Raw genomic sequence first — 23843 nt, 5'->3', positions numbered from 1 at the left:
TCTAATATGAGGCACAAATACATGTCACAAAAATAAGTTCAAATCTTTTAACAGTGACATTAAAAAGGAAATGCCCCAGCTTTTAAGAGACTCTAACTTCACTTTTATCACTATAATATACAATAAGCTAATTAGTTCACAAGAAGTTATAACACTTTCATTTTTCCATGGTACATTTTCAAAATCATGGCACAGCTCAGTTTGAGGACCAACATTTCAAATACCTAATAGCACCATGTGTCTAGTGGCTACCATGCTGGATACTCAACTTTGGAAGAATTCTCTCTTGGCAGAAAAACTGCATTTACTTGTATGTTCTTACTACCTAGGACAGGACTGAGTTAGTACTTAATGAATAAATAAGCTTTAGAAAGACTCCTCACAACTTTGGAGAAACTGGGTGTGTAAGAAGTCCACATTAAGCAGCCGATGTGAACTCATATTTTAAAAGTTAGATAACACTCTTCATTAGTGGCACAACTAAAATTTTCAAAAGAGTTTCAGAGAAATGGCAACAAAACCATGACTCTCATTAGTGAATAGATGCAAAGAAGTCTTTAAGTCTGAAGCCCTCTAGTGTTCTACAAAGGACTCCTCTGTTCTAATGAGTGGGAAATGATGATTTCTGGTAATGCTGTAATTGCTCTTAGAGGGTTCAGCTCACGATCACATTACAACTGTCCCTTGTGGCTAAATTACCTAGTATGTAAATTATCTGAACCTTTTGATACTTCCACTCTTTGGCCATTTTTTTATTACTTACCCATGTAATTACTTATTACAGGCCCAAAGATGAAATAGATTGCAGAATAAGAAAATGAAACCTAGGTCAGTGGAATTGAAAAGCATTTAGATAAGCAAAGCAAAGCTATGATCATAACCAAACATCATCAGAAGATGCAGCTCGGAAGAAAATCCTCGAGCAAAGAAAAACACCAATTATATTCAACATAACTTTAGAAAAGAAATGATGGAGTAAAGTGTCAATAAAGCCATCCCCATCGTTGTTATGGCATCTCCACTGTAACTGAACAAGCCACTTTAATTCATAGAGCTAAGACAATATATTTAAAGTTTGTCTGACAACGTGTAACTAGAACGAACTCATTTTAAAATGCAGACACTAAGAAATGCGATAGGTCACTGCTCTTCCAACAACAATACAGCTCAATGATCTAAAAAAAAAATAACAGCATTTAAGGTTCAAATTCTTTTCTCAAAAAAAATGTATTCTGCTTTAGAGTAGCTTTAGGTCACAGTAAAAATGAACAGACAACACAGGGATTTTCTATTTATTTCTTTTTCACATGATCAGATGACATACTTCAAAGTAGGGATTCCTGGCAGGAAACTTTAGCTCTTCAAGAGAGTCGTGACATTATTTCATGTGTCATTGTGCACATTGTACTGTATCTAGCAGAGAAAATTATTTTTGCATGTTAATTAGTTGGTTGAAACACATAATAAACATTGATTACTTATTGTGTGTCTTTCTGGGGCTTGGGTTTGGATGTTCATATTCCTCTGTAAGAAAGTTGAAATCTATCTTCAGTGACATCAGAAGATCAAGCTGTTGAGTCTGCACAGCTGTAGAGAGGAGACACTAGATTGAATTTGTGCAGATCTTAATCATTATATTAACCTTATTCTCTTACCACAACTACACCTATCATAGCTGAATTGGCAAATTAGAGAAGACAACTGATTACAAAATTATATCAAAATTATTTAAATGCACAGAAAAACAGATCTAAACATAAATTTCCCTGAACTGCTTTTTACTAGGTCTGATACTATGGTCTGTATTGTAGCTGATATAGGATAAATCCCATCCTCAGAAGGTAGCCTATTTGAAATTCTGTGGTGCCATACATGTACACATAATGAGGGCACAGGCTGAGTCTATGTCCTGACATATGTCATCTGGGAGTACTGTGTCCCCACATTTACTGCGAGGACAGCCATTGAACATCATGAAGAAAATTACTAATATGTCCTTTTGAAAATTCCTGCAGGGTTCTTTGATCTGCCCTCTCCAGCATGTTTATTGTTATTTGGGAGTGAGAATCAATATCTTTATTCTGGGATATGTGAAGATGCATTATCACTAATGAATTGTTATTCCTTTTGTTTACTGAAAGTATTTTATTATTCAAGTCCTACTTATGATATTGGCTCAGGCTATCTTAAGGAACAAGATGACAATCTTATCAGATTTATTTCTGCCAATTACAATCCATGTTAAATGGATGTGCTAGTTAAATCTGCTAAATCTATTCTAATACAAGGAAGATCTTAAGTGTAAGAAGTGGCCATATCCTCAGACAATGATTGTATGGAAAATTTAGAAGGATTACTTTTTATTTCATAACTTAGTAAATAAATTAGAATATGAATTGATGCTAAAATAAATCAAAACAGAATGAAAAAAAAACCACGTTTGTCAAAACATTATTATTGTGGAAGATATCTTCTGTGTCTTAGAACATCTGATACAAGATTCAGCCAAAAGGTGCGTTAAAGCACAGGGTCCTATCACACAGTTTCTGATACAGTTGGACTTGGATAGGATCCAAGAATGTACATTTGATGAGTTTCTGGAAGATGCTGAAACTGTTGGGTGGGCAACACATCTTGCAAACCACAGTCTTTTTCAAACTCCATATTGGGAACTAGCCTCAGCATCTATCTTTTATTGAGCCATTGGGATAGCACCGATGCAAGGTAACATTTGAAAATTGTTGGTCTAGTACTACTGAAATAATTCTGCCTTTGAGATAATTTGCATTTACAAAGCGTGTGTCAAAGTGTGAAGGAAAAAATTGCAACTTCATTGGCTTGACATTTAGTGAGGATCTGTTAATTACTGCTAGGCCTCCAGGATAATTTATTGTTAGCACCTCCAGGATATAACCTCATTCAGGAATGACCTCACATCAGTGGTAAGATACAGTCTTGGGTCAGAACACAAAGAAACTTTCATCTGTATTTTAAGATTCCTAACTTTTGCAAAATCCGATAAGGCTTGTGAAAACATATTCAACTGTATGATGAAAGAAAAGCAAGAAAAAGGCATTTCAAAACAGTTCAACAAAACATTTCTGTAACAGTATTAGTTCAGTCTGTCTAGAGAATGGTGTCTAGCTGAGTGTAAAGCATTTAGAGACTTCTAGCTAGTCAGATAGAAAATATTTCAGGAATAATAGGGAATTTGGCTGAGCAGGAGCAAAATGACTCATTGAGGAGTGGTTAGCGAAGTGTTGATTGGCCTGTTTCATTTCTACACCATTTGGCTTTGAGGTGGTTTGAATGATAGATGTCCGTCCACTGCCTTGGGAATTTGAACTCTAGGTTTCCAGTTAATATTGATTTGGAGGAAGCTAATTTGTCAGTGGTAGTAGGTTTTGATATCTTGAAGGTTCATACCATTTTGAGTTAGTGTCTCTGATTCTTGTTCGCTCAAAGATGCAGACTCTCTGATATCCCCTCTGTGATGGGAATGGACTCTTATCCCTCTAAAACCTGAAGCCCAAACAAACTTTTCCCTCAACAAGTTTCCTTGATCATGGTGTTTTGATCACAGCAAGAGAAAATGATGAACACAGACTTGATGTGAGTATTTTTGATGTTATTATGTTTACTTTTTAAAATATGAAGTTAAAATTATAAGAATTTTTGCTGTACAATATAAAGCCTTATAATACATGCACATCAATCACCTAACAGGTCAAACTAATTGGAACTTATTGTTTACCATTCATTTGCCTTAACTAAACTTCTTCCCCTGTTTTACTCAGGTCAGGATAAAAACCACAGGGAAAGCAACATCAAAATTACATCATTTCTACTCACACAGGACTTTAGAAGGTATGTTCTAGAAGTCTATGTATGTCAGACAGGAATCCCATCATTTGTGTGTGTGTGTGTGTCTGTGTGTGTGTTTACCATGTGATGTTATACTTACTCTCTGTTTTTATCCTATCTCCTGTCCCTTGCCTTCCCACATTTTCTCAATAACTCTTTGACCCCTATCCTTGCCTCCTTTGTCATTTAAAGCTGATGTTCACACTCACTCCCACTCATAAACATTGTAAAACGTGAGCTACAATCTGCAAATGCAAGATAACACACAGTTATTATCTTCCTGAGTCTGAGTTATCTCACTAATGTACTAAATAAATAAAGTATTTTCAGATGTATCCATTTTTTCTGTGAATTTCATGTTTTTATAGCTGCATCAAGGCTGCCATGTAAATTCCTACAGCTCTTCATATTGAGTTTTTAGTGTGCGTTTTTGAAAGCCTTATTTAATCCTTTCACAGGTGGTTGAACTATCCTGTGTCCTTGTGTCAAATGTCCCTGAATTTAAATGGTAATAAGCATGCTGTGGTGGACAAAGTATCCTTACTGCTCTGGGTCTCCTGTTTTTTTGTTCCTGGGTTGCTGGTGCCCAGTGCCTCTGGATTTTAACACTAACATCAAAGAACCTAAGGTCAAAATTGGAACATCTCTGTCTCCAGAACACAGATGTTGCAGTGGAGGTGTGGTGACTACATATCATAAGCACTTACAGAGAGGAGAGAGAGAGAGAGAGAGAGAGAGAGAGAGAGAGAGAGAGAGAGAGAGAGAGAGAGAGAGAGAGAGAGAGATTGTTGTTGTTTGTAAAGGGTTGCCTGTGATAACACTTGGTTGTTTGTCTAGATAGTCTAGATAACTCTTTACCACTTCACCACTATGTTCAGGGACTTATCTCCTAGGTGATACTAGATCTTGAAAATTAGAAAATTAGTATTGTCTATCACAATGGCTGAAGGAAAATATACTAAAGATGAGTTTATAATATCATAATTTCTCCTCTGTAAAATCCTTACATTTTCTTATACTATAAATACCTTGATATCTGGAATCCAGTCAATTAGAATCTAGAACACTGTAGAATTTCATCAATGTTCATTTGTGTTTAAGTGATACTTTAAGAAAATATGAGATGACAGCAAAGAACTGAATATCCATCTTTCAGCCTCATGAGCCGACAGGTTTTGGGATGGTATTTAAAATAATCCTAATACATTTTTTGAAATTATTTAAGAAATTTGACATCAAAGAACAAATAGTGGGATTTTTTCCAAATCAAATACTTATGGGAGAAGAAATTTGAAAACTAGAGATCTTTACTTGTTACATAGTTGTCTACATTCTCAACTTTAGTACTGAACTCTGTACACTTAAGACTGCTTGTTTTTAAAGATAAGAACCATTGCTATTAAATACATTTAGAATGGCAACTACATTATTATTAATAGTGGGTAGCTCATCTTCCTTGTAATGTTAGAAATTCAATTTCTGTTCAGATGTGTACTTTGAATATAGAAGCATTATAAACAAGGACATTGGAGCTGCTCCAATCCAATTGCGCGCGGGACCTGAGACTGCATTAGTTAGGGAAGCAGAAACCAGCCTGAGTAGGGCCACAGGCCTCATGCAGCCGGACCAGCACCGGGGTAGCTAGAGCGAAGGGTCGGCTGACACCCGCAAGCTACCCAGGACCCCTGCCACAGGATTTTGAGACTGCTGGTGAGTGGAACACAGCTTCTGCTCCAGTCCAATCACGCGGGACCTGAGACTGCTTTGGTTGGGGAGGCAGAAATCTGGCCTACATAGGGCCACAAGCCTCTTCAGGTCAGAAAAGCACAAGGGTAGCTAGGGTGCAGGGTAGGCTGACACCCGCCAGCTACCCACGACCACCGCCACAGGATTTTGAGGCTGCTGGTGAGTGGAACACAGCTTCTGCTCCAATCTTTAAACAGTGACAAGGACAACAACTAACCCCAGAGATTACCAGATGGCGAAAGGTAAATGTAATAATCTTACTAACAGAAACCAAGACCACCCACCATCATCAGAACCCAGCACTCCCACTTCGCCCAGTCCAGGGCACCCCAACACACCGGAAAAGCTAGACACGGATCTAAAAGCATATCTCCTGATGATGGTAGAGGACTTCAAGAAGGACTTTAATAACACACTTAAAGAAATACAGGAGAACACTGCTAAACAGGTAGAAGACATTAAAGAGGAAGCACAAAAATCCCTTAAAGAATTGCAGAAGAACACTGCTAAAGAGTTACAAATCCTTAAAGAAAATCAGGATAACATAATCAAACAGGTAGAAGTCCTTAATGAAAAACAGGAAAACACATCCAAACAGATGATGGAAATGAACAAAACCATACTAGACCTAAAAAGGGAGGTAGACACAATAAAGAAAACCCAAAATGAGACAACACTGGAGATAGAAACCCTAGGAAAGAAATCTGGAACCATAGATACCAGCATCAGCAACAGAATACAAGAGATGGAAGAGAGAATCTCAGGTGCAGAAGATTCCATAGAGAACATCGGCACAACAATCAAGGAAAATGTAAAATGCAAAAAGATCCTAACTCAAAACATCCAAGAAATACAGGACACAATGAGAAGACCAAACCTACGGATAATAGGAGTGGATGAGAATGAAGATTTTCAACTCAAAGGACCAGCAAACATCTTCAACAAAATTATAGAAGAGAACTTCCCAAATCTAAAGAAAGAGATGCCCATGAACATACAAGAAGCCTAAAGAACTCCAAATAGACTGGACCAGAAAAGAAATACCTCCCGACACATAATAATCAGAACAACAAATGCTCTAAATAAAGATAGAATACTAAAAGCAGTAAGAGAAAAAGGCCAAGTAACATATAAAGGCAAGCCTATCAGAATTACACCAGATTTTTCACCAGAGACTATGAAAGCCAGAAGATCCTGGACGGATGTTATACAGACACTAAAAGAACACAAATTCCAGCCCAGGCTACTATACCCAGCCAAACTCTCAATTAACATAGATGGAGAAACCAAAGTATTCCACGACAAAACCAAATTCACACATTATCACTCCACGAATCCAGCCCTTCAAAGGATAATAACAGAAAAAAACCAATACAAGGACAGGAACCACACCCTAGAAACAACAAGAAGGTAATCCCTCAACAAACCTAAAAGAAGACAGCCACAAGAACAGAATGCCAACTTTAACAACAAAAATAACAGGAAACAACAATTACTTTTCCTTAATATCTCTTAATATAAATGGTCTCAACTCCCCGATAAAAAGACATAGACTAACAAACTGGCTACACAAACAAGACCCAACATTTTGCTGCTTACAGGAAACTCATCTCAGAGAAAAAGATAGACACTACCTCAGAATGAAAGGCTGGAAAACAATTTTCCAAGCAAATGGTATGAAGAAACAAGCTGGAGTAGCCATTCTAATATCTGATAAGATTGACTTCCAACCCAAAGTCATTAAAAAAGACAGGGAGGGACACTTCATACTCATCAAAGGTAAAATCCTCCAAGAAGAACTATCAATCCTGAATATCTATGCTCCAAATACAAAGGCAGCCACATTCATTAAAGAAACTTTAGTAAATCTCAAAGCACATATTGCACCTTACACAATAATAGTGGGAGACTTCAACACACCACTTTCACCAATGGACAGATCGTGGAAACAGAAACTAAACAGGGACACAGTGAAACTAACATAAGTTATGAATCAAATGGATCTGGCAGATATCTACAGAACATTCTATCCTAAAACAAAAGGATATACCTTCTTCTCAGCACCTCATGGTACCTTCTCCAAAATTGACCACATAATTGGTCACAAAACAGGCCTCAACAGATACAAAAATATTGAAATTGTCCCATGCATCCTATCAGATCACCATGGACTAAGGCTGATCTTCAATAACAAAATAAATAATAGAAAGCCAACCTTCACGTGGAAACTGAACAACACTCTTCTCAATGATACCTTGGTCAAGGAAGGAATAAAGAAAGAAATTAAGGACTTTTTAGAGTTCAATGAAAATGAAGCCACAACATACCCAAACGTAGGGGACGCAATGAAAGCATTTCTAAGAGGAAAACTCATAGCTCTGAGTGCCTCCAAAAGGAAACTAGAGAGAGCACACATTAGCAGCTTGACAACATACCTAAAAGCACTAGAACAAAAGGAAACAAATATACCCAAGAGGAGTAGACGGCAGGAAATAATCAAACTCAGGGGTGAAATCAACCAAGTGGAAACAAGAACTATTCAAAGAATCAACCAAATGAGGAGCTGGTTCTTTGAGAAAATAAACAAGATAGATAAACCCTTAGCCAGACTCACTAGAGGGCACAGAATCAGAAATGAAAAAGGAGACATAACAACAGATCCTGAAGACATCCAAAACACCATCAGATCCTTCTACCAAAGGCTATACTCAACAAAACTGGAGAACCTGGATGAAATGGAGAAGTTCCTAGACAGATACCAGGTACCAAAGTTGAATCAAGATCAGGTTAATGATCTAAACAGCCCTATATCCCCCAAAGAAATAGAAGCAGTCATTAATAGTCTCCCAACTAAAAAAAGCCCAGGACCAGATGAGTTTAGTGCAGAGTTCTATCAGACCTTCAAAGAAGATCTAATCCCAGTCCTTCACAAACTATTCCACAAAATAGAAACAGAAGGTACTCTACCCAACTCATTCTATGAAGCCACAATTACTCTGATACCTAAACCACAAAAAGACCAAACAAAGATAGAAAACTTCAGACCAATATCCCTTATGAATATTGATGCAAAAATCCTCAATAAAGTTCTTGCCAACCGAATCCAAGAACACATCAAAACAATCATCCATCCTGACCAAGTAGGTTTCATCCCAGGGATGCAGGGATGGTTCAATATACGGAAATCCATCAACGTAATCCAGTATATAAACAAACTCAAAGACAAAAACCACATGGTCATCTCCTTAGATGCGGAAAAAGCATTTGACAAGATCCAACACCCATTCATGATAAAAGTCTTGGAAAGATCAGGAATTCAAGGCCCATACGTAAACATGATAAAAGCAATCTACAGCAAACCAGTAGCCAACATTAAAGTAAATGGTGAGAAGCTTGAAGCAATCCCTCTAAAATCAGGGACTAGACAAGGCTGTCCACTTTCTCCATACTTATTCAACATTGTACTTGATGTCCTAGCCAGAGCAATTCGACAACAAAAGGAGATCAAAGGGATACAAATTGGAAAAGATGAAGTCAAAATATCACTTTTTGCAGATGATATGATAGTATATATAAGTGACCCTAAAAATTCCACCAGAGAACTCCTAAGCCTGATAAACAGCTTCGGTGAAGTAGCTGGATATAAAATTAACTTAAACAAAAAAATGGCCTTTCTCTACACAAAGAATAAACAGGCTGAGAAAGAAATTAGGGAAACAACACCCTTCTCAATAGTCACAAATAATATAAAATATCTTGGTGTGACTCTAACTAAGGAAGTGAAAGATCTGTATAATAAAAACTTCAAGTCTCTGAAGAAAGAAATTCTAGAAGATCTCAGAAGATGGAAAGATCTCCCATGCTCATGGATTGGCAGGATCAACATTGTAAAAATGGCTATCTTGCCAAAAGCAATCTACAGATTCAATGCAATCCCCATCAAAATTCCAAATGAATTCTTCAACGAATTAGAAAGTGCAATCTGCAAATTCATCTGGAATAACAAAAAACCTAGGATAGCAAAAGCTCTTCTCAAGGATAAAAGAACCTCTGGTGGAATCACCATGCCGGACCTAAAGCTCTACTACAGAGCAATTGTGATAAAAACTGCATGGTACTGGTATAGTGACAGACAAATAGACCAATGGAATAGAATTGAAGACCCAGAAATGAACCCACACACCTATGGTCACTTGATCTTCGACAAGGGAGCTAAAAACATCCAGTGGAAGAAAGACAGCATTTTCAACAAATGGTGCTGGCACAACTGGTTGTTAACATGTAGAAGAATGCGAATTGATCCATTCCTATCTCCTTGTATTAAGGTCAAGTCTAAGTGGATCAAGGAACTACACATAAAACCAGAGACTCTGAAACTTATAGAGGAGAAAGTGGGGAAAAGCCTTGAAGATATGGGCACAGGGGAAAAATTCCTGAATAGAACAGTAATGGCTTGTGCTGTAAGTTCGAGAATTGACAAGTGGGACCTCATGAAACTGCAAAGCTTCTGCAAGGCTAAAGACACCATCAATAAGAAAAAAACCACCAACAGATTGGGAAAGGATCTTCACCTATCCTAAATCAGATAAGGGACTAATATTCAATATATATAAAGAACTCAAGAAGGTGGACTCCAGAAAGTCAAATAACCCCATTAAAAAATGGGGCTCAGAACTGAACAAAGAATTCTCACCTGAGGAATACCGAATGGCAGAGAAGCACCTGAAAAAATGTTCAACATCCTTAATCATCAGGGAAATGCAAATCAAAACAACCCTGAGATTCCACCTCACACCAGTCAGAATGGCTAAGATCAAAAATTCAGGTGACAGCACATGTTGGCGAGGATGTGGAGAAAGAAGAACACTCCTCCATTGTTGGTGGGATTGCAAGCTTGTACAACCACTCTGGAAATCAGTCTGGCGGTTCCTCAGAAAATTGGACATAGGACTACCGGAGGATCCAGCAATACCTCTCCTGGGCATATATCCAGAAGATGTCCCAACCAGTAAAAAATACACATGCTCCACTATGTTCATAGCAGCCCTATTTATAATAGCCAGAAGCTGGAAAGAACCCAGATGTCCCTCAACAGAGGAATGGATACAGAAATTATGGTACATTTACACAATGGAGTACTACTCAGCTATTAAAAAGAATGAATTTATGAAATTCCTAGCCAAATGGATGGACCTGGAGGGCATCATCTTGAGTGAAGTAACACAATCGCAAAAGAACTCACACAGTATGTATTCACTGATAAGTGGATATTAGCCCAAAACTTAGGATACCCAAAATATAAGATACAATTTGCTAAACGCATGAAACTCAAGAAGAATGAAGACCAAAGTGTGGACACTGTGCACCTTCTTAGAATTGGGAACAAAACACCCAGGGAAGAAGTTACAGAGACAAAGTTCGTAGCTGTGATGAAAGGATGGACCATTTAGAGACTGCCGTATCCAGGGTTCCATCACATAATCAGCTTCTAAACGCTGACACCATTGTATACACTAGCAAGATTTTGCTGAAAGGACCCAAATATAGCTGTCTCTTGTGAGACGATGCGGGGGCCTAGCAAACACAGGAGTGGATGTTCACAGTCAGCTATTGGATGTATCACAGAGCTCCCAATGGAGAAGCTAGAGAAAGTACCCAAGGAGCTAAAGGGATCTGCAACCCTATTGTTGGAACAACATGATGTACTAACCAGAACCCCGGAGCTCTTGTCTCTAGCTGCATATGTATCGAAAGATGGCCTAGTTGCCATCAATGGAAAGAGAGGCCCATTGGACTTGCAAACTTTATATGCCCCAATATAGGGGAATGCCAGGGCCAAAAGAATTTGAATGGGTGGGTAGGGAAGTGGGGGGCGCTATGGGGGACTTTTGGGATAGCATTGGAAATGTAATTGAGGAAAATATGTAATAAAAATATTAAAAATTAAAAAAAAGTATTGGCAGACTGAAAAATAAAAAATAAAAATCCAAAAAAATAAAAAAATAAAAAAATAAATAAAATGTTGTAAAAAAAAATAAAAAAAATAAACAAGGACATTAATTTATGCTAATCTCTCTTCAAATACACTTGAAATATTCTACTGTCTCCCTTAATTCACTTGGAATATTTTATTGTGTCCCTTCAGTTCACTTGAAATATTCTACTCAGGGCAGAAGGAAAGAATTTGATCTGATAATTTAAGGAAGTATGCACATTTGACAGTAGGAGAGATATAGATAAACTAAAATATTCAGGAAGATTTCATTTCTAGAAAACATCATTTCACATGTCACAAAGCTAGATTTATCATGCAATTTCATTACATTTCTGGCAGAGAACATTCTCCAGATAATCTATGCTGTTGAGAAATATATAGTGGTCCATAGTGTCTTGTGAACCTCCTCGTGTCTACTTGTTACTCTTCTATGATTACCTCCACTTATTTGAAAGATTTGGTTTTCTAGAGCTCAAGTTGTAGGAAATTTGGTCGTTGTGAATAATCTGTGGTAATTTAGGAACTTACTCCATTCTCAGGACTGAGCAATGCCTCATAAATATCTGAGGTCAGCTGATATGGTTGGCCTGTGGAGGAGTCATATTAAGAGTTTTAAGGTAGTCCATGGGAGGTTCCTGAAGGCTTGTGAAAACTGTTAAGCAACAGTCAAAGTTTCCTCTGAGTAAGCCAAGAGGCAAAGCTTAAGAGAAACAGTTGAATGATCCATAAAACAAAAATTATGCACTCTAAGAACAAAGACAACACTCTTGGGTAATAGAATCAGTCAAGAAAGCTTTAGGACAGACTTTGAGACTAAAAGATTTAGGAAGTATTTATTTCCAATGTATTCATAACCTTCCTTCCTAGGTGAGAAATGGATTATACCTAGTGGAGCATTCTTCCTTTGAAACATCAGTGAATGAATAGATTGATGCTAGCTATGGCTTAAAGATGATGCCGTCTTTACCTATGTTATGGTCCTCAGCTTTTCAGCTTAAGGCATCTACTTGATCAATCTTTAAGTGATGCATTTTTTTTTTGCTGACAAATATTCAAATATGCAAGACTAATTTTTCAACAAAGGAAGTCAATTATGTATTCTCAGAAATAGAAGTCTCAAAGGAATCCCTTCTCATGGAATATACTCAACACACATTGGAAGATCCAATCATTTTTAAGCTGAATAATATGTTGGCTCAATTACTCACTATCCTATTTTCCAAGAGAAGAATCCAGTTGACAATGAGTGAAGACTAGGAAAACAGGCAGTGCTACAGTCCCAAGGAAGAATTCATCACATGTATAAAGTTAGGCACTATGCTTGATTTTTTTATATTGTACCAGACAGGTTTGTGACATTTTGATATTAAAAATATATGCGTGTGTGTGTGTGTGCGTGTATTTTGTGTGTGTGTGTGTGTGTGTACACAAATGTATGTCAACTTGAATCTCATTTTTGGCACCCATTAGTTGTGTCAATCATTCATTTTTAATTAAACTTATGCATAAAATGTAAATATACCAAAATATCCAAAATATTGGGATTTGTAAGAAATAATAATATGACCCAGATGATACTTGATATGTAGTAACCATCTAGAGAAGAGCCTAGTGATGGTAATAATTTTGATTCTTTATCAGCATTGCTATATTGAATAGATAAATTTCATAGACAAAGTGATGAAAAATTATTTGCTTTGTCAAGATACCTTAACCTGTCCACTTACAGATGGAAGCAAACATGTGTTTTGTTCCGTTTTGTTTTGTTAATTTTTAAATTCCCATCCTAAATTCAGGGAATCCACAAGTTTTAATACTCAAATATTTATATTGTCACATAGTAGCTTGGTATTAGCATTTAATATTTCAGTTTCTTATCTGTGTATATTTTATCAGTTTCTAACTTGACTCCTCTTCATGCATCTTAAAATTTATATTATTATAGATACATGAAATATACCTTTCTAGCCTCATTCTTTTTAAGTTGGACACCAAAACCAGGGATCATTAAAGTAAAGAAAATATGAGACTGTAGAAATTATGAAGTGTACTATGGTGTCAGGGAGCATTTCACACATGGGAAAAGACTGGCTGTACAAGAAAGTGTATCACCTGAATTGAGAAGCATAATTAATTCAGGGGGAACTGGGATCTTTAGATGTGATGAATTATCTTGGAAGTTTTTCCTCTTCTATAGTCTTGAATTGCCTACCCCAAGATGGTCAATGAGGGCTCTCTCTCTCTCTCTCTCTCTCTCTCTCTCTCTCTCTCTCTCTCCTGAACACTCCACTGGCAGTCATGTTCTGTATATCACTCAGGATTCTTTGTTGTCACATTCATAGCTATGTTTGGGATTATTATAAATAGTAAAATACTTTTTAGTGTATCTTTTCTAGTGCACTAGCTCTGACATTCTGCATCCAGTAAATAATTGGCTTTAGTACAAAGATGCTAAAAGATGGGCATATAGTGATTTTCATGCGGCAAAGAGTTCCTTTCTTGTCCTTTCCCTCCTCCTCCTCTTCCTCCTCCTGTTCCTCCTCATTCTCCTCCTCTTCCTCCTCCTCTTCCTCCTCCTCCTGCTCTTCCATCCCTTCTCACTCTTTTAATGGGATAGGGCCTATGATAGATGGAAAAATGAATGATTCCAGTAGCACAATGAGGGAATATGTATCCTTTAAGAGAGCAACTCCTATTAATAAAATGTTTAGCTTTACCTGTAAATATTTAAACTTTATGTAACCAGCTGTGGTATGCCTGCCAGCTCTGAGAAGTGAATGTTCCTGTTTTTGGTCATGGTAGCTGCTTATCAGAAGAAAAGAAAATCTCAGTGGCTTTAAGAATACAGACTTATATTTACTCATTTCAAGAGGAAATGGTAATGGAGAGAAAGAATCTGTACTGCATAGCCACTGAGAAATCCATGCCAATAAGAGATCTGAAACTGCTCTTTCCCTGTGAGCCCAGGAGGAAAGGAAAAAGGGTTTGTGAACAACAAGCTAGCTTTGGCACATTAACCTAAATAGAAAACCACTCAAGTGTCTAACACAATTCTCTGTGGTTCTCTGAAGGCTGTGCTTCACATTTTGGCTTTTATTTTCTTTAAATAACTTTGTCTAGTAGAGTGTATCCTATATTAATACAGATGCAAATAAAGAAACATTAATTTCTGATGCATAACTCAAAAGTGGTGATTCATATGCTAGCCATTCAACAAAACATACTTACTTAACACAAATACAGACACACACATAATGATATATATTTCAGTTATGTATCTATAAGCCCAAAAGGGTATGAAATAAGGATGTGTGAAATTGACAGTAGATTTGAATAAAAGCAAAGAATTTCAGGAACCTCATTTTATTGTGAGTTTGTCAATATGATTCCTGTGAAGGAAAGATACTTTTTGGAAGAGGATAGCACATCTTCACTCACTTTTAATAAAACCATTTTGTCTTTTTAAATTCATACCATTTAAATTTTTAAAAGCTGCATAGTTTATACAAGTATTATAAGTATACTGTAATGTTTATAATGATATTTTATTAATTCTTTGAGAGTTTACTACAATATATTTTGATCATATGCACTACCTACTTTTATTCAAACTCCATTCAGGTCCACTCAATTTCTCCACCCAAATTTCATTCTGCTTATTCCAATAACCACTGTAGTCTATTTTGTTCTGCTTTTATACTAATAGGCATGACACTGTCCACTGGGATATAGTTGACCTACCTGGGGCTGCATCTTTAAATAAAACTGATTTTCCTTGCCCTGAAATGCCACAGTCTCCGCAGTCTCCGACCAGTGGAGACAAGAACGACAAGTACTCCAAGGCAGGTTCAAACAGCAACTTCTTTACTTGTGGCTTTTTCCCCTACAGCTCTCTTCCCCAGCAGGCAAGGGCAACAACAACAAACCTCCTATACTCACGCCAACTGACCTCATCTAGCTCCACCCCACCTCATCCAATCAGAATTCACACATCTCCAGGCATGAGCTCAGGTAGGTCACCAATAGGATGACAGGTCCGGATCAAAAGGAACAGTCCAGCCTGGCAGGCAGAAGAGGCAGGCAGCCTCACTGTGCATGCTGGAGCAAGGCAGTAAACCTGTTGGCCCATGCAGCCGCACCTTCTTCCCGCACTGGAACCCATCATCTGTCAACAGCACCTGAGTTAGGAACAGAGACTCCTGAGCTTCCTATCCCCAATCTCTTCCATTCTAGAATACTGCTTGCCATGATCTTGTGTGCTTCATATGCAGGAAGCACAGGGCTGTGAGCCTGTGAGTCCAGGAACCCTGGCTTTCCCAAAATACATGAAGAAACTCTTTTACCCTGATCTTAATAAGTTCTCTCTCTCTCTCAAGATGGTTCCTGGGATCTCTCTCTCTCTCTCTCTCTCTCGTGTGTGTGTGTGTGTGTGTGTGTGTGTGTGTGTGTAATATATTGCACTGTTTGTGCATTCCCCTGACAGTTGTGATTTTTCTACATTAACTGCCATTCACAACACAAAGTAGCTTCTCCAATAGGGAATGAGAGCTAGAGCAATTTATGTGTCTAGAGACAAGAATAAGAAGGCATTTTGATAGCCTGTTAGTTTACCATGGGGTTCTAGTGGAAAACAAAGAGCAATAGCAAAAGCTCACACAGTGTTTGTGTGTGTGTGTGTGGGGGGGGGGTATCTCTAAGACAACTCTGACCAAAAATATGAGGCAATATGTCAAAAACCATGTGCTGAGATTTTCACTGTACTGTGATTTTCATTTGGCAACCTATTGCTTCTCAGAGGACCATTAGCCTCTGTGTAGGGTAACTCTTATCTTTCTACCTATGAGTATGGGAAGACTATTATATACTGGTGTCTATATGGCTTTTCAAGCATCCTTATTGTTAGTTGTCTCTTCTCCAATCCCTTCCTTTTATCCAGAGAACATGTAGTATTTTTCTATGTCTGAGTTACCTCACTCAGTATAATATTTTCTAATTCCATCCATTTGTCTGCAAATTTCATTCCATTTTTTTTAATGCTGAATAAAATTTCATTGTTTTTCAGTATTTTTTTTCTTTGTCCATTTATTGATGGCCATGTAAGCTATTTCCGTGTCTTAGATACTTAGATACTTAGATGCATGAGTAGCTGTGCCTTTCTGTAGTAGAATATAGACTCCTTTAGATTTATGCCCAGAAGTGCTCTATCAGGTTCAAGTGGTAGATCTATTTCAAGTGTGCTACAGAGATGTAGTACCATCTAGAGACTGCCATATCCAGGGATCCATTCCATAATCAGCCTCCAAACGCTGACACCATTGCATACACTAGCAAGATTGTGCTGATAGGACCCTGATATAGCTGTCCCTAGTGAGACTATGCCGGGGCCTAGCAAACACAGAAGTGGATGCTCACAGTCAGCTATTGGATGGATCACAGGGCCCCCAATGGAGGAGCAGGAGAAAGTACCCAAGGAGCTAAAGGGATCTACAACCCTATAGGTGGAACAACTTTATGAATTAACCAGTACCCTGAGCTCTTGACTCTAGCTGCATATGTATCAAAAGATGGCCTAGTTGGCCATCACTGCAAAGAGAAGCCCATTGGACTTGCAAACTTTATATGCCCCAGTATAGGGGAACGCTAAGGCCAAAAAGTGGGAGTGGGTGGGTAGAGGGGGTGGGGGGAGGGTATGGGGGACTTTTGGGATAGCATTGGAAATGTAAATGAGGAAAATACCTAATAAAAATGTTTGTATGTTTAGATAGCTTTAAAAAAATACGGAACTAGCATAAAAACAGACATCTTGATTAATGTAATAGATCTGATATAAATCAATGCACTGATAGTCACCTGATTTTTGACAAAAATATCAAAATACACAGTGGGGAGAATATAGCATCTTTAACAAATGGTATTGGGAAAACAGGATATTTACTTGGAAAAGAATGAAACTTGATGTCACTCTCTCACTCTGCTCATAAATCAATTCCAAATGGACAAAAGAACTTAACAACAGACCTCAAACTCTGAAACTTCTAGAGGAAAGAGTAGATGGTATTCTTTACCCTCTCAGGTAAGGACTTACCAAATAAGAATCTGATTGTGCACAAAATCTGACCTGCAATTAGCAAATCTGACTTCATGAAGTTAAAAAACTTCTGTAAAAGATTTGTTGATTTTAATGAAGAAGCAATTTAGAGAATACAAAAATTCTTTGCTGACTATATATCTGGCAGAGAATTCTTCTTTATAATATGCAAAGGACTAAAAAGGCTAAGTATTAAGAAAACAACTTAAGAGTTGTCCAGTAGTGCTCGTTTCAGGAGCACATATACTAAAATTGGAAAGATACAGTGACAATTAGCATTGCCCTGCGCAAGAATGAGATGCAAATTAATGAAAAGCATTCTATAAACAAGAGAGAGAGAGAGAGAGAGAGAGAGAGAGAGAGAGAGAGAGAGAGAGAGAGAGAGAGAGAGAGAAAGAGAGAGGTGTCCGGTGGAACTGAAAAGAGAATTCGGAAAAGAAAAAGATATAAACATCAAAGACATTTTCACACCAGTCAGAATGGCTAAGTTCAAAAATTCAGGTGACAGCACATGCTGGTGAGGATGTGGAGAAAGAGGAACACTCCTCCATTGTTGGTGGGATTGCAAGCTTGTACAACCACTCTGGAAATCAGTCTGGCAGTTCCTCAGAAAATTGGACATAGTACTACCGGAGGATCCTGCCATACCTCTCCTGGGCATATATCCAGAAGATGTTCCAACCAGTAAGAAGGACACATGCTCCACTACGTTCATAGCAGCCTTAGTTATAATAGCCACAAGCTGGAAATAACCCAGATGCCCCTCAACAGAGGAATGGATACAGAAAATGTGGTACATTTACATAATGGAGTACTACTCAGCTATGAAAAAGAATGAATTTATGAAATTCCTAGGCAAATGGATGGACCTGGAGGGCATCATCCTGAGTGAGGTAACCCAATCACAAAGGAACTCACACAATATGTACCCACTGATAAGTGGATATTAGCCCAAAACTTAGGATACCCAAGATATAAGATACAATTTGCTAAACGCATGAAACTCAAGACGAAGACCAAAGTGTGGACACTTTGCCCCTTCTTAGAAATGGGGACAAAACACCCATGGAAGGAGTTACAGAGACAAAGTTTGGAGCTGAGACGAAAGGATGGACCATCTAGAGACTACCATATCCGGGTATCCATCCCATAATCAGCTTCCAAACGCTGACACCATTGCATACACTAGCAAGATATTGCTGAAATGACCCAGATATAGCTGTCTCTCTTTTTTGTTATAATTTATTTTTTATTAGGTATTTTCCTCGTTTACATTTTCAATGCTATCCCAAAAGTCCCCCATACCCTCCCTCCCAATCCCCTACCCACCCACTCCCCCTTTTTGTCCCTGGGGTTCCCCTGTACTGGGGCATATAAAGTTTGCAAGTCCAATGGGCCTCTCTTTGCAGTGATGGCCGACTAGGCCATCTTTTGATACATATGCAGCTAGAGACAAGAGCTCCGGGGTACTGGTTAGTTCATATTGTTGTTCCACCTATAGGGTTGCAGCTCTCTTTAGCTCCTTGGGTAATTTCTCTAGCTCCTCCATTGGGGGCCCTGTGATCCATCCAATAGCTGACTGTGATCATCCACTTCTGTGTTTGCTAGGCCCCAGTATAGTCTCACAAGAGACAGCTATATCTGGGTCCTTTCAGCAAAATCTTGCTAGTGTATGCAATGGTGTCAGCGTTTGGAAGCTGATTATGGGATGGATCCCTGCATATGGCAATCAGTAGATGGTCCATCCTTTGTCACAGTTCCAAATTTTGTCACTGTAACTCCTTCCATGGGTGTTTTGTTCCCATTTCTAAGAAGGGACAAAGTGTCCACACTTTGGTCTTCATTTTTCTTGAATTTCATGTGTTTAGCAAATTGTATCTTATTTGTTGGGTATCCTAAGTTTCTGGGCTAATAGCCACTTATCAGTGAGTACATATTGTGCGAGTTCCTTTGTGATTGGGATACCTCACTCAGGATGATGCCCTCCAGGTCCATCCATTTGCCTAGGAATTTCATAAATTCATTTTTTTAAAAAGCTGAGTAGTACTCCATTGTGTAAATGTACCACATTTTCTGTATCCATTCCTCTGTTGAGGGGCATCTGGGTTCTTTCCAGCTTCTGGCTATTATAAATAAGGCTGCTATGAACATAGTGGAGCATGTGTCCTTCTTACCGGTTGGGACATCTTCTGGATATATGCCCAGGTATAGCTGTCGACTATACCGGGGCCTAGCAAACATAGAAGTGGATACTCACAGTCAGCTATTGGATGGATCACAGGGCCCCCAATGGAGGAGCTAGAGAAAGTACTCAAGGAGCTAAAGGGATCTGCAATCTTATAGGTGGAACAACAATATGAACTAACCAGTACCCCCCCCCCTCAAGCTCGTGTCTCTAGCTGTATTTGAATCAGAAGATGGCCTAGTAGGCCATCAGTGGAAAGAGAGGCCCATTGGTCATACAAACTTTATATGCCTCAGTACAGGGGAATGCCAGGGCCAAGAAGTGGGAGTGGGTGGGTAGGGGAGTCGGTGGGGGAGTGTGTTGGGGACTTTTGCGATAGCATTGGAAATGTAAATGAAATAAATACCCAATTAAAAAACGTTTTCATATTTATATTTTTATTAAAAGTCTACTTTCTCTCATACAATACATTCCATCCACAGTTCCCCTTCCCTCCACTTTTCCCAGCTCCTCTCCCACCTCTCGTCTTCCCCAGATCCATTTTCCCTCTATTTATCCTTCAGAGAAGAGCAGACTTCCAAGAGACAACAGTCCAACAGCACAAAAGAAGATACAATAAGGCAAGGCAAAAGCCCTCCTATTGAGGGTATTTGAGAGAACCCAGTAGGAGAAAAAGAGTCTTGAGATCAGACAATTACAGAAACATCCACTCCCACTATTAGGAATCCCACAAAAACATCAAGCCAACAAATAGAACATATAGAGAGGACCTGGTGATGACCTTGGTGAGGTGCCCTCTGCTTGCCACTTCAGTTTCTGTGAGCCTATATGAGCCCTGCTTAATTGATTCAGTTGGTCATGTACTCCTGGTGTCCTCCATCTCTTCTGACTCCTATATCTTTCCTCCCATTCTGAGGGGTTCCCTGTGCTCTAAGGAAAAGGACCTGATTGAGACCTCCAATTTAGACTCTCTACCCTTGTAATGGATCAGTGCAAGGACTATTCAGACTCATTTTGTTATACAAACGGTACATTGTAGGATCCTTTATAATTTCAGGTTAAAACAGCTGTGAAATTGCTCTTGTTTGAGTGATTAAATACTTCTCATGGGCCATTCTTGGACCCCTGGGACCCATGGAAGTAGATATCCAGGCATCTTCAGGTTCCTGGCTATGCTAGCTAGTAGCAGAGACAAGTCAATGGGCTGATCCCTCACAGCACACCCCAGAGGTTGCTCAACCGCCCCACCCCTCATGTATTCAGACAAATCCAGCCTCACAGGTGAGACCTTAAACCCCGCCCAAAGACCAGGCACACTGGGACCCCTGAGACCTGGGAAAGCAGATTCCTGCCCAGCCTGGGCACTTTCAGGCAAGAGAACGCACGCGCGTGCTTACACACACACACACACACACACACACACACACACACACACACAGCAGTGGCAGCTCGATCCAGGTATCCAGCTTCACAAGCTGGGAGTAGAGCCCAATGGGCAGGACCCAATCACACACAGCCCACACCTCAGTTGCAGCTCAACTTCCCAAGATCACAGGATTACAGGAAGGACAGAGACAGGGAGGCCAGAAATGGCAAGAGGTAAGCAATAAGAACATAAGCAACAGAAACCAATTCTATGCTTGTCTCACGCCAACATAAGCAACATCAAAACCCAGTTCTATGACCACAGCAAGTCCTGGATACCCAAAAACATCCTTAAAACAAGATTCAGATCTAAATTCTAATTTTATGAAGATGATAGAGGACTTTAAGAAGGACATAAATAACTCCCTTAAGGGTCTGAATCCCCATAGGAGAAACATCAATATGAACTAACAAGTACCCCCAGAGCTCCTTGGAACTATACCACCAATCAAAGAAAACACATGGTAGAACTTGAGGCTTTAGCTATATATGTAGCAGAGGATGGCCTAGTTGGTCATCAATGGGAGGAGAGGCCCTTGGTGCTGTGAAGGTTCTATGCCCCAGTATAGGGGAATTCCAGGAACAGGAGTGGGAGTGGGTGGGTTGGGGAGTAGGGGGAGAGGAGAAAGGATTTTCGGAGGGGAATCTAGGAAAAGGGATAACATTTGAAATGTAAATAAAGAAAATATCTAATAAAAAACAAAAAGAAATGCAGAAGAACACAATTAAAGAAGTAGAAGCCCTTAAAGAGGAAATATATAAATCTCTTAAAGAAATACAGAACAACACAATCCAACAGATGAAGGAATTGAACAAAACTTTCCAGGATCTAAAAATGGAAGTAGATTCATTAAAGAAAACTCAAAGATGGACAGCCCTGGAGATGGAAAACCTAGGAAAGAGAACAAGAGTCATAGATGTAAGCATCACCAACAGAATACAAGGGATAGAAGAGAGAATCTCAGCAGCAAAAGATACAATAAAGGACATAGAAACACAGTCAAGGAAAATACAAAAAGCAAAAAGCTCCTATGTCAAAACATTCAAGAAATGCAGGACACAATGAAAAGACCCCACTTGAGAATAATAAATATAGAAAAGAGTGAAGATTCCCAACTCAAAGGAACAGCAAAGATCTTTAAAAAAAAATTATAGAAAAAAGCTTTCCTAACCTAAAAAAGAAATGCCCATAAACATACAAGAAGCCTACAGAACACTGAACAGAAGGGATCAGAAAAAAATTCCTCTCATCATATCATAATTAAAACACAAATTCACTAAACAAAGAAAGAATTTTGAAAGCAGTAAGGGGAAAAGTTCCAGTAATATATAAAGTCAGACCTATCAGAATTACACCAGGATTCTCACCAGAGACTATAAAAGCCAGAACATCCTGAGCAGATATCATACGAACCCTAAGAGATCAAAAACACCAGCCCAGACTACACTATAGAGCAAAACTTACAATTATCATAGATGGAGAAAACAAAATTTTCCAAGACAAAACCAAATTTAAATAATCTTTCCACTAATCCAGCCCTACAGAGGATAATAGAAGGAAAAGTGCAACACAAGGAGGGAAATTACACCCAAGAAAAAGCAAGAAATTAAACTTTTCACAACAAACACAAAAGAGAAACACATAAACGTAATTCCAACTCTAACAATAAAAATAACAGGAAGCAACGATTATTGGTTCCTAATATCTCTCAACACCAATGGACTCAATTCCCCAATAAAAGGACAAAGATAACAGACTGCATATGTGAACAGGATCCAGCATTTTGCTGCATACAGAAACATACCTCAGAGATAAAGAAGACATTCCCTCCACGTAAAAGGATAGGAAAAAAATAATCCAAGCAAATGGTCCCAAGAAACAAGCTGGAGTAGCCATTCTAACATCCAACAAAATAGACTTTCAACCAAAAGTTATCAAAAAGATGAGCAAGGTCACTACACACTTATCAAAGGAAAAGTCCACCAAGAAGAACTCTCAATTATCAACATCTATGCCCCAAATGCAAGGGTGCCCACATTAGTAAAAGATAGGCTACTAAAGCTGAAAACACACATTGCCCCTCACACAAAAATAGTAGGAAATTTCAATACCCCACTCTCACCAAGGGACAGATCATGGAAACCGAAACTAAACAGAGACACAGTGAAACTAAATGAAGTTATGAACCAAAGGGATTTAACAGATATATACAGAACATTTCACACTAAAACAAAAGAATTTACCTTCTTCTCAGTACCTCATGGTACTTTAATTAAAATCAACCATATACTTGGACACAAAACAAACCTCAACAAGAACTCAATAAGAACATTGAATTAACCCAATGTGTTCTATCAGACCACTAAGGACTAAGACTGGTCTTCAATAGCAGGAAAAAACAACTGAAAGCCCACATACGTGTGGAAGCTGAACAACTATCTATTCAATGATACCTTGGTCAAGGAAGAAATAAAGGAAGAAATTAAAGACTTTTTAGAATTCAATGAAAATGAAGGTACAATATACCCAAACTCATGGG

The 23843-nt window shown here is 38.5% G+C and overlaps 1 non-coding gene across 1 annotated transcript; it reads left to right on the top strand.

Annotated features, from left to right (window-relative positions):
- The first annotated feature begins 17915 nt into the window (after positions 1 to 17915).
- LOC115029830 (U6 spliceosomal RNA) lies at positions 17916 to 18021 on the top strand. The gene has a single exon (XR_003835387.1). It is a non-coding gene; the product is annotated as a U6 spliceosomal RNA (small nuclear RNA).
- Positions 18022 to 23843: the final 5822 nt, after the last annotated feature.

This window comes from Mus caroli, unplaced genomic scaffold (genome assembly GCF_978045245.1).
Source record: "Mus caroli unplaced genomic scaffold, Mus_caroli_1 scaffold_18, whole genome shotgun sequence".
Lineage (NCBI taxonomy): Eukaryota > Metazoa > Chordata > Mammalia > Rodentia > Muridae > Mus > Mus caroli.
This window is presented reverse-complemented; position numbering and strand designations above follow the sequence as displayed.